General features: G+C 30.8%; 1 non-coding gene across 1 annotated transcript; it reads left to right on the forward strand.

Annotated features, from left to right (window-relative positions):
- The first annotated feature begins 779 nt into the window (after window positions 1-779).
- LOC123664812 lies at window positions 780-886 on the forward strand. Its single transcript, XR_006744919.1, has one exon. It is a non-coding gene; the product is annotated as a U6 spliceosomal RNA (small nuclear RNA).
- Window positions 887-9,612: the final 8,726 nt, after the last annotated feature.

Here is a 9,612-nt window from a genome sequence, read left to right on the forward strand (position 1 = left end):
AGTTCAAACAGCAGGTAATTGCTATAAGTCGTTGAAGAGTACCCTCGACTATCTTTCGTCTCCATCATCAGACTGAGATGGCACTTATAACTCATATATATGCAAAGTTCTCATCAATAAAAAACGAATTAAGTTCAAACAGCAGGTAATTGCTATAAGTCGTTGAAGAGTACCCTCGACTATCTTTCGTCTCCATCATCAGACTGAAATGGCACTTATAACTCATATATATGCAAAGTTCTTATCAATAGAAACGAATTAAGTTCAAAAAGCAGGTAATTGCTATAAATTGTTGAAGAGTTCCCTCGACTATCTTTCTTCTCCATCATCAGATCGACTCCAGACCTTTATTAAATAGTAGTGCTTTATAGTACTTAATGAAAACATGATTAAATTTACTAGTCACCCTTACGATTTTTGAAAGTTTCCCTCGATTTATCTGGGATCCCATCATCAGATCCTGGTTTCCTTATCATGGTACCAAACTATAAATATCTCCTTTCCAACAAAAAAAGAATTATCAAAATCGGTTCATAAACGAAGAAGTTATCTCCGAACATACATAAAAATATATATATATATATACGGTCGAATTGAGTAACCTCCTCCTTTTTTTGAAGTCGGTTAAAAAGTAACTTTATCATTAGAAGTATGTATTTAGGAGACACTTCACTTTGTTACCACGATCTACTCAATCTTGAAAATGTGAAGATGGATGCTACGATTATGAATAAAATAAAATGTTGTTTTGAATTGAAAAAAATAAATTCAATCAAATTGTATTCGCTTCGGCAGTACATATACTAAAATTGGAACGATACAGAAAAGATTAGAATGGCCCCTGCGAAATGATCATCATCATCATCATTACAGGCTATACAGTCCACTGCTGCGAACGGATGACGATGAGGAAATCGTGAAGCGTTCTACATTTTTTCTTTGCTTTAAATGTTTACATATACCATGCTGTGACAACTTGTAAATAAAGCAGCACTTATCAAAATATTGTAATACACGTTTGTAAATCATATTTATCAGTGTATGTTATGTAAGTTGTTCTGAATAAAAAAAAATGTTCACTTCAAAATTTATTTCAATTTACCCACCAGCTTGCAAATGAAATCCATGTAAAAAAATATACAGTACTAGCTTTTACCCGCGGTTTCGTCGCATTGAATATTTTTTTTAATAAAAAGTATCCTATGATACTTCTAATATCTCCAAGAATACGTTTACGAAGTTTCATGATGATCGGTTAAGAAGTTTTCGCGTGAAACCGTAACCAACAAACTTACATTCAGATTTATAATATTAGTAGGGATAGTTTTAGTTAATAGGTATACTTAGTTCTTGTTAATTATTTTCATACTGTTTTCAATTTCAAATTGTTCTTGTTATCTGATAATCGAATCGTCACTAATGAAACTATTTGTCAATAAAGCCGTGATGAAATCAAAAATTTTCGAAAATGCTTTGCGCTTTTGTGACACGTAACGAGATTTCACCCCGATCTGCACACGCTGCTGAGTGGCTTTAATTTCGAGGCCGCTCTCATTTTCGTCATTACGAACTACTGAATGCTTCATTTGACATTACTGAAATGTTGGCACACAACTGCACGAATGATTCGACCTCTTTTGCTGACGTGAAACGAAATGTGTGTAACGATAAAGTACATACATTTTGACCCTAATTTTTAAATATTTCGTGTGAATGTTTGGGTGTTTTATTTATAAATTTCATTTTAATTTGTTAGTATCATTACGGCAGAGTATTTCTTAAACTTTGAGGTAGAAGTAAATAGTAGAGTAACTCTTATACGACGAGCTAAACAGTGCTAAAAATCGGAGTAAAATGGCTACTATAACTGAGTTGTGTACGAAGAATAACCAGTAAGGAAGACGTCATCTTTCCCTTTTTTTCTTCATTCTATCCTACTTTTTGATCTCTTAGCTGTAAAACATTTGTATCTTGTTTCATACCGAAAGTGTTATAAGTAAAAGCAATTACTTAACATCAAGTGACCGGCCACCGTTTGCTTCCAAAAACAAATAATATCCCTCTTTGTCTTGGTTATTTAATTATTGCAAAGTATCCCAAGCTTTGTTTCTCTTCTAATATATAAATTATAAAGTTGTATTTTCATTATAAGGGGAAGGGTATCTGAAGTAAATTCTTGAGAAGTCAACACCAGTGTTGTATGCGCTAAAATCCATATTACATTAGAACAATCAAATTTGTTTTCATATTACTAGTACCCTCATCAAGTCATTTTAATATTTTTTTTATTTTTTTATTTTATTTAATTAAACAGTAGCACAATAGATGTCTAACAATATAATTCAAACATTTAAATCAGTCTTACATACACTTTATGAGGCTAATAATCAATCACCTTTCAAAGTTCACAAAATATTTACTATTACTCGTAACAACATAAAATACTAAATATGACAAGATAAATACATATTAATAGTAGAATCACTTTTGAAAAGAAGGTAGATTAAAAAATAAAATATCAAACAGGTAACTGCATAATAGTAGGCGATCTTATCGACCAGTAATATTTACGTGATGCGAGCTACCTCGCCGCCCGCTCCCTCTTACTGTATAGACACTTGCGGGGATGTCGTTACGGCATTCGAGGCTCTCTCAATTAGTCATGCGCGTGCTCATAGCTACTACTGCTATCGAATGGTGGAAACAATAGGTATCGATGTGGCAAACGACACGTGCCGTATTTGTCGATATAAGGCAAATCTGATATTTTTGTTTTAAGTATATTAATTGACCTTAATGGAATTTATATGATTCTGAATTTTGTTGTCAAATTTTCATTTTAATATTAATATGAGCCTAGAACAGTCTGTATACAGAAAAAAATAAATCATTAAATAGTTTACTAACATAAGTGCAAAACTCCAGGACGGCTGGACCAATAACGACTTTTTTTTTAAATTCTTCTATTACTTTGTAGACAGTTTTTATGGAATGTAAAATCAAGAAGATTGCACGCAAAATTGGAAAATAGAAAAAAAAAACTTTTTTTCTAATTTTACGCGCTTGCCAGTTTGCAAGAAAAGACAATGACTATCGTGTCAGCTAGTTCTACAATAAAAAAGGAATAATTTCTGTACAGGAAAGTTCGTGATCTAGTTTTAAAGTTGACGTAGAACTTGATTCTTCGAACGAGGCAATATTGAAAAATGATACTTTTTCCGTTGTCAGCCAAAACATCGTCAAACCACTTCGACTTTTGTGGACTTTGTAAGAAGCCTGGGAAACTTTGGTAGCAAGATTGAAACTAGAACAAAGCTTCACGTAACTTTTCATCAAATGTTTGTGTATTATACTAGGTAATCTTTCTTAAAAAAAATTCATTACGATTAAAAATTTGTTGTTTATACTTTCATACTTATATTATATAGAGGAAAAATACGATTGTTTTTTTACAAACAAACGTAGATAAAGCTAAAAACTACTTGGCGATTTTCAAATTTCTTTCACTAGAACCATTTTGTTTTCCAAAAATTTCGATCTAGCGGGTACATCGTTCCATAGCTAATTGGCTAGAGCGCCGACACGGTCACTCGAAGACGCGGGTTCGATCCCCGCTGGAGCGGTCAATTTTTGATATGATATTCAAAAATGTTTAGAATTCCTAATGTGTGGGTAACACAAAAATAAAAATCGTACATAAGTGCTATAGACTATATTTTAAAGTTCAAAAATGGAACATTGGTTTGTGTTATATAAAGTTATGAAAATGACGTTTACTTTTAAATAGGTAAGTTATATTATTAAGTATTTAAAAGATCTATTTTGTAATAATAGATCATGAATCATTAAGATTAATAAATAAATTTAATGTCTTTATAGGTCATGAATATTTATTTATTTAAACACTTATGTTTTTTATTACGTAACTTTAAATAAAATATTAACAAATATTTTATCAATACTTAACAGATTATCGTCAAATAAAGACCTGAACGATAATGGATTAAATCTGGCTGTACCAATATAATATCTATAAAAAAAAATCCAAAAAAAAGTTGTCATTTAATGGAAAACGGAAGTGATATTAAAAAAAAAGTGTGTATGTACTTATTTACGCACGTAAGAAATTATACTTCATTGGCTAGCTAACTTCACATTGTTAACTTCTTCTTCGTTGTAATTGTTATTGTGTTGTATTGTTGTAAAAATATACTCTAATTATTTTTCCCTAATGCACCAAAAGAAGTATAACACCAAACATTTTTTTTTTCTTTTACACAAATCTAGTCTTGACAAAAAAAAAAAAACATGAAGAAGAAAAATAGACAAGAAGCATAAAAAAAGTTATCTAAGTTCAGTCAATCTAAATTCATACGGGTGTATATATATTGTGTATTTTTTTTATTTATATCGATGAAAACGGTAAAACTGTCATTTCATTGTGTAGAACGTAATAGTACTTAACCATCATCATCGAGTTGTATAAGAGTTCCCTATTGCTAAAAATGTGGGATGACAATAATTATAATGACAATATCAACGGGCACACCCATTGTCATTGTTTGTAATTATTATCGGTAACTGAATTGTGATTCTGATAAAAAAATAATGTTCAAAATTTTCAATTCTTTTTGTCTTGTAAACATGTAAAAACTCTATGAAAACATTCCTATTCACTCCATTATTGTAAAAGTTTGATAAAATATTATCAAATGAGCCTTGTACATTCCACTGTTGGGTATAGACCTCTTACTTCATGTAGATGAAGGTTAGCGGATAGTTATGTTCTTTGAGTAACGATCGCTATTATTATTATGATAACAACCGAGACCGACGGCTTAACGTGCTCTCCACGGAAGCACGGTGGGGAGATCTATTAGGACAGGCATTCAAACCGAAAAGAAATATTTGTACAAATACAAATACGTATCTATCCCGAGCGGGAATCGAACTTGCAAACCGTCGGTATCTTAGGAGACTACACGCATCATTACACCAAAGCGTTTACCAGAACTTTAACAATGAACAAAAAATGTTAGTATAATATTTACATAGTAAATGTCACAAAAAATGTTCTATTTTCGCGTACGAGTGTATCACAGATCTCTGCAACCACTGAATAAATGTAAGAGGACGTGTTAAGTGTTTTCCACTCAGAGTATATATTGTGTCATCTCCAAAACTCTGGAATCGTGCCAACGAGTAATTTTTACGTTGGTTTTTTTAAAGTGTAACCACTAGGTGTAATTTTTTAAATGTTTTTTTTTATGTTGATGGCAACCCATTTTTAATATATTATCTAATATACTCATTTATTATAAAGTATGTTTCATTCTATTTATCAGCTCGGCAAAAATCGATTTAGGTTCGGATCTTCTACTGTTACTTCAGCATCTAAAATAAAAAAAAGGTCTGAATAAAATATTTTTTTCGTTAGCCGTACTGATGTCTTAGTACATGTAGCCTGCCTGGTTTAACTTGTGTGACGTTTATACTTATTTATTTTTATTTAATCTTTATTATGGTATACCATCATCAGTAGTGGAAATTTTGGAGTATCCATGTTTTCGCTTACGATGGTCACTCCATTCATTAGACTATAATCTAAAGTCCATAAACCAGCTTAAGATGATCAGTGAATTCAAACATGCCTGTATATTCTAAATTTCAAGATATTTGGACATGATACTGTAGGTTATGACGTCTATGATGTATATACTGTCAAAATGTTGACCTGTTACAATTTTATTACAAGTAATTCATCAATGTTAATTTTTTATAATTCTAACAAATTTTAATTCCTAAAACACTTAATACAATTTTAATTTCTCAAACGCTAACGAAAACAATGAAACGAAATGTCACTATAAAATTAATTAAAACGGATTATTTATAATCTTACATACGTTTTAATTAACTAGAATGTCTCAATTATGTTTCAGAAATTAAAACGTAATACTTGAAACTATTGAATCAATTCATAAGCTCATTAACGCTTTCATTAAAACGATATCTAAGTGGCTTTTTCCGTGTAATGCGATTAAAGTGCCCGAGAGTATTTGCGTAGTTATACGTACTCGTATTTGTAAGCAGATGAACGCATGAACTGTGTTTTGAGCCGCTTACGAACTGCTGTGAGCCGTTACGGAATGCGTGAGCCGTTATCGGATTCAGTGAACCAGCATAATTGTGTATTGTTTCACGGAGGTTATGGACTGCTTTAGTTAGGAAGCACTTTTGACTTGGGGAGTAAGCTGGTGGATGCGTGGCAAGAGCGTTACGAAAAGTGTTTTCGGGCGAGACGAACGGAGTAAGAGAGAGAGGTGCGAGCTCACATTTTCTTTTTCTCTTTCTCTCATAGCCAATTGAGTTTCGCATATCTAAGATACAGTGCAGGCCTATTGTGCAGAACTGTTTCTAAAGAAGTTTTGCTTCAATCTTGTGGTTTAAAGTAAACTCGTTTTTTGTGTTTGTTGCTACTAATTTTTTTTTGTGGTTTTGTCTGCCCAGTTTGTGACATTTGTTCCACTAACTTGCTAAAAGTTGAATCTCAGTGTGAGTATGTGTGTTGGTGTGACGATATAGATTTCTCATAGAAAAACTAATATGGATCATTTATTTTTAAAGTCTATTAATGTTTGTTACATAAAGGTAATTTCTTATGTATTATGAATGTGAATTCTAGAATAAACACTAAAATCTGGAGGTTATCAGCACTTAAAACTCGTTTTCGTACGTATCTTTTGTAAGATTTACTAATTGTCATTTCTAATTTACAATGCAGTGTCATTTTTTAGGATAAAATTGAAGAATTGAAAACAGATATTGCTTTACATAATTAATAGTGTTTATAGTGTTCCGAAAATTCTCAACTATTTACTCGAACAATTGAACTCACCATCATTAAATATATTTAAATAACCACGATACAGTCTTATTAACACTTTGACGTTATATCAGTATAAAGAAAAAATAAAAGCTATAATCCGACTGATTGTACTGTCTGTCGAGGTAATTTAGAAAATGGCTTATATTATTAATAGCTAAAAATGTTCAGCTGAGTTACTTAATATTAAGTGATTACCACCACTCACCAATATTTATAGTGCTTCTTATCTACATGAATACTACAATAAGTTTAATGACCTTATCTAATGCTAAAGGTCAAAGGAAAGAGATATTATACAGATAATATATTATATTTATATAGATATATACGAGTCTCCCCCATATTATATCTATTACATATCAAATCAATGTGTAGGCTACCCGACATTTATTATTCGTTTATGTATATTATATTTATTTATATTACACATATATTAACTTTTACTATTTAATTTTGAAAATATTATTTTATATATATTTAATAAACAAGCATATCCGCACGATACCCGTAGTATACGGCGTATTTGACATTACTTATTTCTCTCGCAATTTTTAAATTGAAATTAATTTGGCATTTCTTAAAGAACGGTCTAGAAATAGCTCAGAGCGCATGATCGAAAATTTTGCAACAAGGGCTATCGAGGAAAACGTAATTTGGTTTTGTAATAAATAAAAGGGTGAATAACGAATATATATTGTCAAAACGCTAAACTGTAACTAAAATATATTGTTTAACTCCCAAAAATGCAGCAATAATAGCCAATATACGATGACACCTAACAATGGAGTTATACCACAGATTACTACAGCTCCTAAGTACTATACCTTCTCTTCTTATTACTATTATTAGTTATGTATTTTAACGACACGACTATTGCGCCTGAAAATAAGCCTTATAAACCATTACTCCTTCGCAGCAGCACGCTTCTAACAGATAAGCAGGGATGTCGTGAGTATTAATACGCTTAGGTCAATAATCGTTCAAAGACATCAAATAATATATACCTACTTATTTTTAACTAGCTGTGCCCGCGACTTTGTCAGTTTGAAGAGTTATAAAATAAATAAATTTCTAATATAAAATTAACCTAAGTTACTCCTTATTACATCAGCTATCTGCCAGTGAAAATCGGCCCAGCCGTTTCAGAGATAAGCTGGAACACACAGACAGATAGACAGATAGACAGACAAAAATTGTAAAAAATGTTATTTTGGTATATGTACCATGTATGCATCAATAGACATTTAGTAGAAAGCGGTTATTTTAGATATCACAAACAGACACTCCAATTTTATTTATTTGTATAGATAAGCTATTACTTATCTAATATGTAGACACTACACTGTGCAAAAATCATGCTCATAAAAATTATTATTTTATATTAATTTTAAGAAAGATTTGTATTTTAATACGAGTCTTATCTTATTGCGAGTATCTGTGGACGGAGTTTTTGTAATTTGATACATTTATATTGAATTAGTCAAATTAATCTCGCCAATACACCAGAAAGTATATTGATACTCAGATCAAATAAATTACCTCGACGACTTTCGTGTTCGACGCGTACAATTGTTGACGGTACTTGAATTGCGGGTCTTCGGAGTGTAAGAATCCGGTATCTATTTATCGCTCTCATGTGTCTCTAGTATCAGAAACTTTGATTTATCACCTCGGTGACACTAGTTACATGCAAGCCGTTGTAAATAACTCTCAACTAGACTATTTCGATTATCTAGAGATTAAAATTTCAGTTTTTTAATGTCAAAATTTTATAGTCTTTTTTTTTAATAGTAGAACTGATCAAATATGATTACAACATATTGTAAATTATATACAAAGTTTCATATAATTAAGAAATACGGACTAATGATAATAACAAGAATTTCAGGCAATGCAAGAATTTTCAAATATTTATTTACTCGGACTTCAGTAGTTCAGGTCAGTCATCCTAAACTTCCAAAGCTGTGTGTAGGAATTCCTTATTTGCTCAAAAGTATTATCCATATTAATAATTATAAAATTATTTAAATTTAATTTCAATTGATATTCTCACGAACAAAAATTCATTTTTATTTATATAAATCGTATTCCGCGTGATGTGACCAACACAAAAATGGATTAACATACCACATTCAGTACAACGAACATTTGAGTATTACTATTTTCAACCCGATAATTGCTGTGATGAAAATGGGATATTGCATTGAAAACCAATAAGTTTAACACTGAAAAGTTAATTTTCATGTGAGTTTTTCCATAAAATTTTCGTTTTAGATTTTTATGATTTTGACCAAAGTTAACAAGTTAATGTATTGTTCGAAGCCGATTTTAGTTCAAATATTTGTTGAATAGTTACAATTTTATAGAAAAAAATAATGCACTGCTTTTTACATTTTAAGCATTCAGCGAAGTACTTTCAGTTGTCTTTGAAGTAAAAGTTTCAAAATAGTTTTATGCAACGTCATAGAAATTTGAAGTACTAACTAAACTAGAATGATCTAAAGTTAAGTTAAAATGAGTGATGAACTTGATGTAAGTATAAATACAATAAGATCTACTTAAGTCATCAAGTGAAATATTAACTCTCTAATTGAATTACCGGTATATACCAGTAGTTACCGGTATTATAAGTAATTTAAACAAGTTTTAATCTTCATTACCTTAAACAACTTTTCGATGACCTAATAAAACGAGTAAAATGTGCTATATTTTATTGAAATAAG

This window comes from Melitaea cinxia, chromosome 22 (assembly GCF_905220565.1).
Source record: "Melitaea cinxia chromosome 22, ilMelCinx1.1, whole genome shotgun sequence".
In the NCBI taxonomy this organism is placed as follows: domain Eukaryota; kingdom Metazoa; phylum Arthropoda; class Insecta; order Lepidoptera; family Nymphalidae; genus Melitaea; species Melitaea cinxia.